The sequence below is a fragment of the Bidens hawaiensis genome, unplaced genomic scaffold, assembly GCF_021521415.1.
Source record: "Bidens hawaiensis isolate Kalapana, Puna unplaced genomic scaffold, B.hawaiensis_p1.1 tig00011343_1, whole genome shotgun sequence".
In the NCBI taxonomy this organism is placed as follows: domain Eukaryota; kingdom Viridiplantae; phylum Streptophyta; class Magnoliopsida; order Asterales; family Asteraceae; genus Bidens; species Bidens hawaiensis.
This window is the reverse complement of record NW_027491883.1, coordinates 685,519-699,277: the sequence shown is the minus strand read 5'-3', so window position 1 is coordinate 699,277 and position 13,759 is coordinate 685,519. Positions and strand designations below refer to the sequence as shown.

The following is a 13,759-nucleotide window of genomic DNA, read 5'->3' as shown; positions in this document are numbered from 1 at the left end:
AGTTGTGAATGACGTTTCGGACAATTGTTTTAAAATTGTAATCGTTTGTTAGTAATATTATACAAAATTAACGAGATTTTATGTATACAACGAACAAGATTAAGAAATCAATTATTATATATGAACCAGCAAAACAACGTGTATTTTTCAATATTCCTCTATAAGCCATCGTATAAAGTATAAACATATATCATTAAATTATTTGATTTCTCATTCCATGCATTGTAACTTGTCTATCAACAACCACCAATCATACTTCATTTTTTTTTTTTTTTGTCTTCCATGTTTTTTAAGAAAGAACAAGCTGAGAAAGTACATGCCAGAACCAAAGCAAAATAAGATAAATGTATTAAAATATTAATAAGATGTTTTTAAGTTAACTTATGAAGCGTGCTAAAAGCTTGAAGGGATGTTTATTATTTTTCTATAGAATAATTTGAGTGTGTTCATGTGAGTAATTACTTGTTTCTTTTATCGTATAATGCTTGGATTTTGCACCTCGAATCGAGACCCAACTTGGTTACTAGGTAGTTATGCTACTGAGCTTAGAATTGGGTCCGGCCAAGTTCCCACCTGACAACACCTGCTGGTGTTCCATTGATGATCAAAACATGACCATTGGCCGGGTAGAAGCAACATATTACCCATGACGCGAGCCAAAGGCAAACATGATCTCCATGAACCATTGTGGTTAGGGTAAGATATTTTGATCCGTCCACGTATCTAATTCACCATCAAACATCCCCTTATTTGCATTCACGGATTCTCCTTTTGGTGCACCCCCCCCCCCCCCCCCGGCGGCCACAAACCAATGCTTCCACCTTAACTATACTAACAGAACCATTTCTCTAAAAACCTGGTTTTACTGTATTTAAAAAAATGGTATTAATTTAAAAAAAAATCATCAACTAGCCCCACAAAGATTTAAGGATAGAACGTTCATTTGTATTAGACTATTAGTTTGCGTCAACTACCAAGGGTTGACATTATGGATCATTAGATGAGCAACATAGATTAAATTAATAATGTGATACATACATATCACTTTTTCTTTAATTATTAATATGTGAACTCACTGAACTACGTGTAATAAACGTGCAGGGAGCTAACAAAAATAACAGTCCAAATACATACCTAGAAAGAACAAAATATTAATTTTTTACTGAGTTGATAAACAGTTAAACACTGTTTGTTGCATCATAGGAATGCATTCAACACATCAATTGAATCGTAACATATTAGGTTGAATCCACAATTAATTTATCAAGTTATAACATTTGAAAATAAAAGAAAGAAGCCATAAACAACAATCAAAACCAATAATGGTTTGGAATTCATCGCTGCATTCGGACCCAAATGCCTGGGCTTGGAATTTCTTTGTGAACCACAAATAGTAGATAATTACTAGACGGTGCATGGTTACCCGATGGAGGTGTTGTCACACTTACTTTGTAAGTAGATTTTCCGAGAGCTTTGGTGGAGTTACCGCTATCGAGAACCAACAATCGTTGATTCATCGAAAATGAGTGTGTGTTAAATGAAGGGGACACCAATGCCACGGTGAACAAATTCAGATCTACGCGCCCTGATGCTTTAAACGTAATAGAAACTCGTTTTCCATAGCGTAACTTAGTTTTAGTCTTGGGTAATATTATCTTGGGACGTGAAGGAGAAGAGCTTGAATCCAAATACGAGGGAGAAAACGCCTCCAAGCTTAGTTCGGTTGGATAAAGCACGTTTGTGAACTCGTACTTGTCGTGGGGGTTGCTTCCACCCACAAGAACCCGACCATCTCGCAATAAAACGGCTGTGGAATGGTACACTCTTGGTTTGGTGCTTGGATTTTGCACCTCAAATCGAGACCCAATTTGGTTATCGGGTCTATAAGTTACAGGGCTAAGAACCGGGTTCCTCCCAAGCTCCCACCCTGCAACCCCAGCTGATGCGCCGCTGATGATCAAAACATGTCCGTTAGGAAGCAACAACATGTCACCCATGACTCGAGCCAAAGGCATTGTCTCCATGACCCATTGAGGATTCGGGTCAGATATTTTAATCCGCCCACAAGTATCTAGAGCTTTGTCAAATGTTCCTTTATTCGCATTGGCGAATGCTCCTTTAGGCGCGCCCCCACAAACCAATACTTCAACGGTATCTACAATTCCTCTTTTTAAACGCAAAGGAAGTAGCACCGCAGAGCCAGTGCTCGGGTAGTTCCTTGGTTGTCCACCAGGCATTGTCGGGTAGGTCTTCACAACTTGGTTTTTAACGTAGTTCAACAAAATGGCACGGTTATTGGCAAAAACGAACAAATTTCCATCGGGATAGAGAAATACAAATGGGTATAAGTTATTCTCAGCATTTGGGTCATTCGTCTGAACCAAAAATGGAAAGCTAGGTGAGTTCTCTGTGGCGGACATCTTAGGATAAAATTCATAGTTAAATGCCTGACGACCGCCAATGATAATTTGCCGTCCATCAGGTAATAAGTGGTTGGTCGCATACCACCGTTGTTGGTTCAACCCATTTGGTATCTCTTTCCAGTCACATGTGGCACACGACTTATATATTCTAACTCTACGATAACCGTCAGCCCATCCTCCAGTTTGGACTAAGCTTCCGTCTGGCATTAATGTTCCTGAAGAACACCAAACATTTGTGAGCACCATGAGTGGACGTATGGTATTGGAAGCAACATCATACTCAACAGAGTGGGCAGAGCAGTCGGTGGAGTTAGGGCGGCACTTGCCATTTGGAAGAGAGATGTTGGAGGTTCCGAAGTCAGTACGATCATACATGACAACACGATCGTTAGGAAGTAGTTGCATGTGCATGGCTGAGATGCCTATGCTTGGGAGGAGGACAGACCATGATCCACCGGCCGCAGGACACAGTGGGGCATGTAAGAGTAGAATAACTAGAATGAGAAGATGATGATAAAGGAGAGTTGTGGAGAAGGCCATGATTCAGGTAGTATATGTTTTTTTTTGTTTGGTTATTGTGTATGCTGAATGGGTTGGGATTGCTTTAAATACTAGTTCATGTGCTACAAAATTACCAAAGTCAACGAGCTCAATATATAGTTCCAAGTACCGTAAATAAAAGGCTTTTTGAGGTTTACAAACATTCCTATCTTTAAACATTTTAGTTCTATGTCTTTAGGTTGGATTCAACAACTTAATCATTGACAATAATAAACGTTTCTCCAAAGTCAATTCAGTTCAATTTTTATACATAGTTAATATCCTCTGATTATTCCATAGGAATTAAATCAGAATATGTAGGTAATGTTTACATTCTGCATCCACAAATCATAATCAAGATGTGTAATTAAAATGCAAATAAAATATATAGATACATGATCCGTCATATTCATATAATTTTAATACTAAACACCTAAAAGGATTCACTGTATCATTTTATATGAACTCTTTAATCATATTCTATCCTTAGTATTCTGGCATTTGTCGATCTTTCTATGCCCTCTTATTTATATATAGCCAACGATATAGAAGAAAACAATCTTATAAAATCATAGTGTTTTGTCTGGTGAGCCGTAAAATAAGGATTTGATCGGGGATGTCGTAGTATTGGCTCAAATGACGCTTTGGTCGATTACTTACTGAAGTAGAGAGCGAGTGTAATATTAGCTTGAAAGAAAAATAAAAAGTTAAGGTCAGATGAGTTGTTGGATTTAGTTAGACAATGTTTTCCAATATATTTCTTAGGACTTAAATTTCCTATCATCACACATTTAAGTATAATATAATGAATCACGTAGAAACAATAATAGGAAAGACTGAATTTGAAATTGTGATCATAAGGCAAAAAGCAAAATTAATTATTTACAGATTCTCCTTGTTAGCTAGTTTCAAGTTTATATATATGAATCACTATGTGATTATGTCACATATATACAGCCTCCACAGGTTTCCTAGTGACAACAGTACATGCACACTTTGTAGCATCATACAACAGCCGAAAGCAACCATGTTACAAATAGTCCAACTCACCGATTACAATACGATGGCTTACTGTCTAAGTCTTCTAGCTAGCAACTCAGCCTTGACATATCAGAACCAAGTAATTGTGTCATCCAAGTGTGTGGATATCATGTTACATGCATGTATGCGTGTATGCGTGCATGTAACATGCACGCGTCATTTTTTTTTTGTAGACGTCGTCTATTTTAAATTAATTATAAGTTGTTCGAGTGGGTTTAGTTAATAAATTTTAATCTCTTAAGTTTCTAATTATTTATTTACAATTTCTTCGTTTTCTAATATAGATATTTTTGTTAAAAGTGGTAAATGCTAACATTTATCTATATTCTTTTATTATCAAGAGTTCAATCCCCATAGTTGTTTTTAATACTTACATGTTCATGTTGTTATCACTTTTCAATCTTTTTTCAAAATTTTGGGACAGTACTTAACTCCCTTAGTATTTCATCTTTGTAGGATGGAGTTTTCTCCCTTATATACTTCATTTGTCCTTTTATCGAAAACATTGACAAGAAAGAATATACGCGAATAAGAAAATGTAGTCAAGTTGGTGGCTCATAGACACGGTAAAATGCATGGAATGGAAAATATTTTAATTTATTTGTCTAGAACTAACAATAATCATTGACTGAGGATACATCCCAAAATTTAAAATTATAAGAATAATATATAGGACACGCTCTTTTGCTGGTTCATGTATTACTACTTTGTTAATGGTGTTCTTTGGGCTTAGTATATATGCATATAATTTCCTTTTTAACAATATTAGAAGCAAAGGATTTTAAGTTCGGCAAACTGTTTGGAATGTTTAATACCATCAAAAATTTGCCTTGATAACGGCCATGAATCTGGTTATAAATAATATATCAGCTTTTAGTTGATATATTAAAATATAGGGTTTGGATCAAATACAAATAAAATTAACGTGCTAAACGTGAGAATCAAGTAGAGTAATTATATATACAAGTAGTGTAATTACATAATTACTCTACTTGTATATATAATTACTCTACTTGATTCTCACGTTTAGCGCATTAATTTCATTTGTATGTTAACTTTCCCCTTCCCTAAAAAAAATATTAAAAGAAATTAGGTCGTTATAAAACGTAAAATTAGGGAACCGATATTACAACGTTTGTTGCTAATTGGATGCTAATATATATGTCGGAAATACATGTGGATGACACTAAGTTATCGATAATCCATCACTGATAGTCTCGTCGGTTAGTCACTCGGTAAATTCCATTGGCAATCTAGCAGATATTAGATTATCCATAAGTCAGATTTCCGACAGAATATCTTTTAGCCCCTTATCGCCGTGGGAGGAATAATCGGATATTCGGGGGAGCTAGCGTGGGTAAAACACCAATAAGTTAACTAATAATTAATGTCTATTGCATGTTTCGTTACATATAAAGGTAGTCAAGTTAATTGGAGCAAGACACAAAATATGTATAAAAAAGTAATGCAATATACCGAAAGATTTCGTCAACTAGGTAGGTATAATATAAAATCAGAAATTATAATAATTTAGTTAACTAATTGTGATATTTATCCTATTATAGCTTGACATGTTGCAAGCATATGTTGTTACAATTAAAAATTGGCATTAGAATATAAAAAAATATTTGTTCATCGTATGTTTGTTTGTTTGTTTGTTTGAACCCTGCACGTAGGTGTTAGACGGTACTCATTTGAATTGATAAAATATAATAAGAGATCGAATGGAGATTAATAGAATGTCAAACACTACCAAACCATTTAGGGAGATGACTCATGGTATATATGTATATTATCTTATTAAATGGGTCCATATAATATAAATTCTATAATAATCCGAAAACTTAGAACTTTATTTTACTTTAGGGTTACCCGTGCTATAATGAAGTTGTCCCTGTTAATGAATAAGAAGAAATAAATTGTAAACTTCAAACTTCAAAGCACTTATAAAGAAAGTCTCTTATCCCAAATTGATGACTTGAGAAATACATGTAAAAGAATATCTATAAAACATGCCAAGCTATCCTACATTGTTAAAGCACAGAGAGGTTAACGTATGTCACATGGCTAGTTAACACCTTCAACACCAACACCATGTTGCTTCAAACAAAGGAGACACCAAAGGAGCTTTTTCGTCTTCTTTGTTAGTGTGTTAGCGCCCAAGAAAGTTAAACCAAATGTACCAATCAACTTTTTTTCCCTTCTTTTATTTAATTTCTTTTTACTTCATAATATAGTTAAAGGGTTGGTTATAAAATATAAGTCAATGGTCAGGGCCACCTCCGTGAATTGTAAAAGTTTTTTGGGCCGAAGATGAAAAACAATTGGGGCCTTACGTGAAAGGATTTTTTGTTGGGTATAAATAATTAGATGGGCTTACTTGGTTATGCTTTAGGTGTGCAATTTTTTTATATACATAAAAATAGGCCTAAATGAGTTTAGTAATTAGGTTTAAACATTAAAAATACATATTTTTGCATAAATATATATATAACTTTAAAATAAAAATTCAGGTTCGCCGGGTGATCAGGCCGGGGACTACCAACCACCCTGCCCTCCTTCAAATTCGGCCTAAATGAGTTTTGTAATTGGGTTTAAACATTCAAAATACATATTTTTGCATAAATATATATATAACTTTAAAATAAAAATTCAGGTTTGCCGGGTGATCAGGCCGGGGACTACCAACCACCTTGCCCTCCTTCAAATTCGTCACTGCAAATGGTTTCTAACTTACGTGACATTAACGTGGCACTTTAATTATGGATTTCTAGTTGGCCCATGGAGAAGAAAGTGACGTAAATGCTGGAAAAACTTTTAAAAAGGACCCTAAGCCACCAACCCAAATATTTATGTGCATAAGAGCATTATAAATATGAGAGTGAATCATGTAATAATTACTAGGAGGTTACCCGCCGCGACGCGGCGGTGTTTAGATGGCGATCAACAAAGATATAACAAAGATATGTTACATTATCGAAGTAGTAACATGTTAAGACTTTGAATAGGAAGTTTACAAAATTTGTTTAGATGACGATCAACAAAGACAAATTACGCAAAAAGTGACGATAAATATCACAAAAAACTGTAATACAAAGCCGTAGATTCTTCTTGCAAACATATCAACGTAATACCATCTTTTACAATGCACACCTACCTAATAGAAATCAAGCCTTGACCTGCAAAAAAATTGGGTTACATGAACATTGTGTTTGATAAACATCTACATATCAACACAGAAAGTTAAGAATTTATAGCCTCCACGTGAGATTCAATATAAACAAAAAATGTAAACCGAAAACGAAGCTAACCATTTCTTCGGGTTTAGAAGAGGGATCCTCAAACCCATTAACCATTGATGAATCTGTAAGACAACCGTTGCCATGATTAGATGTATACTAAGTTAGTCAGTTATTGACATTTAAACGATTCAAAGATTAGGAAATACTAAAAATCAATATAAACCCGTACCCACGACTTCAGTATTAGCCAAAGGTTGATTGAATTGAAATGTAAAACATGATTAAGGCAACCTGCAATAAAACAAATGCTCAGAACGACCAAACAAAACCGAAAAATCAGGCAGCAAAAATCATAAGGATCAGATATGTGATCAATCAAAGAAAGAGAAATCAACCGCCATGGCTGCACGTTTACGGTTGCCTCGCCAAGACATGTAGAAATCTCAACTTTGTTCAAAGTGAAACTCATCATAATAGCGCTATCGTATACGGAACATGTGTCATTCATTCATTTATGTTAATAAACATTCGTGTATGTTCGTTTGTTTACGTTTGTTAATTTATGTTTGTTTGTTTTTTTTGTCTCATTCGTGTATGTTCGTTTGTTGATTTATGTATGTTCGTTTTATCTCCGTTCGTTTTGTGCTGTTTGTTTATGCCGGATCGTTTATGTCTGTTTTAATCTTTTAAACCATGTAATTTTATAGTTTTTGAAAATAATTAAGCATCTTAGTAAATAAGAACCCATTCTTAAACCCTAAGGGGCATATCTGTTAATAAAAAGTTAAAAAAAAACATATGCACGTAACTAAATGTTCATTTGTGCCCATTTATGTTTGTAATTCATTTGCTTTTCTTTATGTTCGATTACGTTCGTGAACTATTCGTTTAGGTTTTAAATGAACGAACATGAACATGCTCATTTTCTTATGAGAGAACATGGACAAAAAGTTTTGTTCAATCACTTCAATGATATGTCTGACATATAGATCCCAATTGACTATATGTAATCTGGCTTGCCTATCTAAGTTACAAACAATTAAGTTACAAGGTGTTTTTTTTTTGTTTTTTTTTATTTTTTATTATTAACTGTAAACGAATCATTTAAATGGACGACTTGCTAAAGTCATCACATCAGGATACACTCGAGAAAAACCTCCTCATAAGGCCAACGTCCGTGAACACTCCCCCAAATACACAACAGCGTAGTGGGATAAATCTCGTTCAGTTAGTAGATTAATTTAAAACCATTAATTAGATTCATATTATATAAGGTAAACTTTCCAATGTTTAGATTAATTTTAAATAATTAACTAGATTAAGTTTATCAACAGTTTTAAATTTCAATTTGGAAGTACAGTAGCCTAACACACAAAAAAATCACTGTTTCAAAAAAATATTGTTAAAACAGTCAAAACGTAGTTCCTGGATATGCTAACAGTGCAAAGTATACTAGCACGAGTTCTATGTTAAGATACACGACCCCTAGGCAAACATTAAAAGCGACAACGACGCATAGCACACGACCTTTAATTAGCTTTTCGTCTTTGAACACATAAAGTTAACCACAACCACTCACCTGCACCCTTTATTGCTATGGCCACACATTCATATCGCGGAAAGTTCACATCTATTTACACGCTGGCATATTTAATTTCCTACAATTTGATCACCTTTTTATATCTTCTGTACAGATTACAAAACATAATGGTTAACAGTAACCATAGACTATATGGTTAACAATTTTTTTAAAAAGTGAACGATAAATATAAAGAATATAGAGAACAATGCACCAGAGCAACAAAAGTTCATTTTGAAAGGTGATCGGCCAAATGGATCCATTTGGCCGATCACCTTTCAAAATGAACTTTTGTTGGACAAAATGTGACTTTATTACTGTTTTATTTTAACTTACATTTAAGAGATTATAGTCGGCAGCTCATACGAAAAGTCCATTTTATAAGTACTTGAACACATGTTCACCTTGAATTATTTGAAGAACATGCATACTCATCAACAGGAAAGGTGCATGGCTCGCCTTGAACATGGGTCTCGCTATCAGCCAGTGATTGATAGTTACTATGCACTAAGCGCGGTTAACATATATTATCAGTTAAAATACCTAATATAACCAATATATACCTGAGTTATATAAAAAATATATGCTCTACTTAGAAAACCAATCTAGTAGAATTTATGCAGGAAGAAAGAAATCCTATTATATATAGGTAACGTCACAATCATGAACGTGTAGAATAGTTGAAAATATATAAAAACTTAAATTGAAGAATTAATAATAAATAACGAAAAACGTTACTAAAAAATTCAAACGAATCGGTGCGAGTATATACTAGGGCAAATACCATAAACTTAATACCAACATACTTTCTATTTTCTTTCGTAAAATTCTCTTACCAACCTTTTTACGCATAAAAAACCGAACTTCTGGTTATTCTTGCAAAAGTTATTTAAATAATTTTACAATATTGAATTGTCATTACTTATTAGTAGAACTCACACGATAGCTAGATCCAAAATGTTATCATTTAATCTCAAAACGATGTATTTAAGATAAGGGAAAATCATGAAAATATGTTGACAACAAAATCTGCTCAAAAAATTGGCCGAGCGGCTACTAAAGAGCCGACTCACCACACTCAGTGGCGGACCCAGGATTTTTTGCCAATGGGGTCCCATATTTTTCGGTGTTTAAATTTTTCGGGTCGGTCGTTGTTCAGGTCGGGTCGAGGCGAAGAACATAATAAAAAACAATATCATAATAAAACTTTCTTTTCAATCATCACTACCTGAACGGGTCAAAATGGGTCGGGTTGACACATAAACACTTTGTTTTCCCTTTCTTAAACATTTTTGAGATAGAACCTAGATCCACCCTTTCATAAGCATGTGTTGAAAACCATTAACTTAAACTAGTGAAAAATAAAACTGATATTTTAAAGTGTTTGAATGTTTCTAAAGAAACCATGCATAAAGTTGAAAACAATGATATGTATTTTAGAGGTGTTTGAATGTTTCCAAAGTTATCATTGCAACATTAGCAATCAAATGATTGATTAACAGTAAAAATTAACACAAAAAACCAAAAACTGAGCCTTGTAAGACTTGAACCCATGACCTTTCAAAGATAAAACAAGGGACTTTCCACCAGACCACATCAACATTAATAGTATGGGTTCCAAGTATTAAATCTTATGGGGTCCTCAAAAAATTTAATATACCGCTTCTAATAAATTTTTAAAAAACATTGGTGTCCCGGGACCCCGATCCACACTATGTGGGTCCGCCCCTGACCACACTAGCGTCTCTATGAGAGCTTGTGGTACCACGCTACGAAGATCCAGCTCCTTCATAGGCCACTTGAACTAATGTAGAGTAAGTACCACTTGAGCAAATTTTATGGTCAACATGCCTAATATTAAGTGGCTGGTTGGAGGACAAATTAAGTGATGAATAGAAACTTATTAATTTGTTGTATTTATTATAAGTTTATAACCATAAGTCATGTTTAGGGATTGCTTCTACTTAACACTTAGAAAAATCATACTTCAATAAATTCACTAATTCATGGCCATAACAAGTATTTAAAGTGACTCCATCAATTCCTTGAACACTCCAAACTCATGGCTCTCTCCACTTCCATTGTTACTAATCATCTCTTCTTCTTCGTCCTCGTCCTCGTCCTTCATGTTCCACCATGTCCCGCCGCCAGCGGGTCATGGTCCATCCTCATCCCAAGCATAGGCATCTCAGCCATGCACATGCAACTACTCCCCAATGACCGTGTTGTAATGTTTGATCGCACCGACTTTGGCCCCTCTCAAATCTCCCTCCCAAAAGGCAAATGCCGCCCCAACTCAACCGATTGCTCTGCTCATTCGGTTGAGTATGATGTTGCATCCAATTCTGTACGTCCACTTACTGTACTCACGGACATTTGGTGCTCCTCAGGGTCTTTAATGCCTAACGGAAGGTTAACCCAAACCGGCGGTTGGGGTGAAGGTTTTCGTGTGGTTAGAAATTATAAACCATGTGATAGATGTGACTGGAAAGAGATACAAAATGGGTTGAATCAACCGAGATGGTACGCAACCAATCATATATTGCCTGACGGCCGACAGATTATTATTGGCGGTCGTCAGACATTTGACTACGAGTTCTATCCTAAGATGTCAGCCGCCGAAAGCTCTCATAGTTTACCCTTCCTTGCACAAACAAATGACCCCAACATTGAAAACAACTTGTACCCATTTGTATTCCTCAATCCTGATGGAAATTTGTTCATTTTCGCTAACACCCGTGCTATTTTATTTGACTACTCTAAAAACCAAGTTGTGCGGACGTACCCAAGTATGCCCGGTGGTCAACCAAGGAACTACCCGAGCACAGGCTCCGCGGTACTACTCCCTTTGAGGATAACAAAGGGCGTGGTGAATATTGTTGAGGTCATGGTATGTGGAGGCGCGCCAAAAGGAGCTTTTATTAATGCATTAAATGGGAAATTTGACCGAGCCTTGGATACATGCGGTCGGATGAAAATATCCGACCAGGATCCAAAATGGTTTATGGAAACCATGCCTTTGGCTCGAGTAGTAGGTGACATGCTAATACTGCCAAATGGCCATTTGTTGCACATTAATGGTGCGTCAGCTGGGTCGGCTGGGTGGGAGCTTGCAAGGAACCCTGTTCTGAACCCAGTAGTCTACCGGCCTGATAACCAGGCCGGGACTAGATTTAAGGTCCAGAACCCAAGTAGGATACCTCGAATGTACCATTCTTCAACAGTTTTGTTGAGAGATGGTCGGGTTCTGGTTGGTGGAAGTAATCCTCATGATAAATACATGTTCACGGGCGTGCCTTACCCGACCGAATTGAGCTTGGAGGCATTTTCACCATCTTATTTGGATTCAAGCTTGTCCAAAATACGCCCGAACATAGTCTCACCCAAAACCAACACAAAAATGCAATATGGTAAACCGCTAGTTATTAGATTCACCGTGTCGGGTCCCGTGGATCCAAATATGGTCTCGGTGACAATGATAGCGCCTTCATTTAACACGCACTCGTTTTCCATGAATCAAAGGTTGTTGGTCCTAGACGTTGGTAACTCAACCAAGCCTGTCGGGCAATCTTACTATACCGTTGATGTGACAGCGCCACCCTCCGGTAACATTGCTCCGGCTGGTTATTATCTACTGTTTGCGGTTCATAAAGAGGTTCCGAGTCCAGGCATTTGGGTCCGAATACAGTGAGTCATTCAGTAAACTTGCTGCACTGGTTGTCGGTATTAATTATTTCATGAAGTCATTTATGGTTTGGTTATTTATTTCAATCGTACACCATTTATTAGGTGTATATATTTCTTTCATATTTGTAACTTATGTATTATTTCATGTAATGTAATAATTCATGAATGGAATAAATTTTAAAAGTTTTGAATTTCCGGACCCCTGTAAGGGCGGTAATGCTATGCTTTAATGAGGACCACTAGTGATGCTGATTGCCGAGGTGGTACTAGTGGCCTCACGCTAACAACGCCCCCTACCCCTAGATCATTAGAGGGTGGTGCCAATAACCCAACCCACAAACACCACACTCAATAATATATATTTCCTTTTCTTTTTTCATTTGTTTTACATTTTTTAGTATTAAAATAATATAAATAAATGAAATGTTGTAGAATGGTTGAGAATAGAGTATAACATTGGTTGAATGGTGTTGGGAAAACTGAGGTGATGCTGATATGGCGAGTTGTTTAGAGTAGTGAAGAGTGAAGTATAATGAATAGCCTAATGAAATGCTACCCTTCATAGTTCATGATAACATAATTAGCAATCTATACAGAACAAATTTCCAATTTCTACATACTTCTTATTCACTACAAAACATCTAAAGGAGCTCCAATACCTGATCATGAGAAAAGTTTCCAATCCTCTGCTGCAAGTGTGGGAAACACCCAAAATGCTTCGGGTTGGCCCGGTTGAGCCATTAGTCCAAATGGGCTTGTGTTGGTTGTGTTTAGAACACATTTCCTCCTTTAGTTATAACTAATGGGTCATATGATAGCCAACATTGATATTATATTATCTCAATTAAATTAATTTCCGGAGGTTTTTATGCATTGAGTATACACGCTACGCTGACTCGCTAGAATTCATTTGATATTATCTGTTAGATAATATCACAAATCCTATAGAAATTGTCCCCTTATACTTTACATAACTTTGATCTGATGCAAAACATTCTGATGGTATTCATTTATACATGGTCTTCCATAAGTCCTTATTGCTATGAGAATTTAGTCATTTACATTCTGATGTTATATAATATATATTGAAGATCATCTCTATGAATTCACAGCTATTACTTCCATTTATTTATCAACATATAACCTAAACTATATGTTCTTAGTCGTATAATTAAGTAATTAACCGACCCACTTGCAGAATCTGCTGATGGTTTAGAATAGATGAGTCTGAACAGAAGTTTTTTGCA

The 13,759-nt window shown here is 35.7% G+C and overlaps 2 pseudogenes; one reads left to right on the top strand and one right to left on the bottom strand.

The window, feature by feature from the left end:
• Positions 1 to 1,271: 1,271 nt before the first annotated feature.
• Positions 1,272 to 3,043, bottom strand: LOC143537747 (aldehyde oxidase GLOX pseudogene; annotated as a pseudogene).
• A 7,732-nt stretch (positions 3,044 to 10,775) lies between these two features.
• On the top strand, positions 10,776 to 12,989 carry LOC143537777 (aldehyde oxidase GLOX pseudogene; annotated as a pseudogene).
• Positions 12,990 to 13,759: the final 770 nt, after the last annotated feature.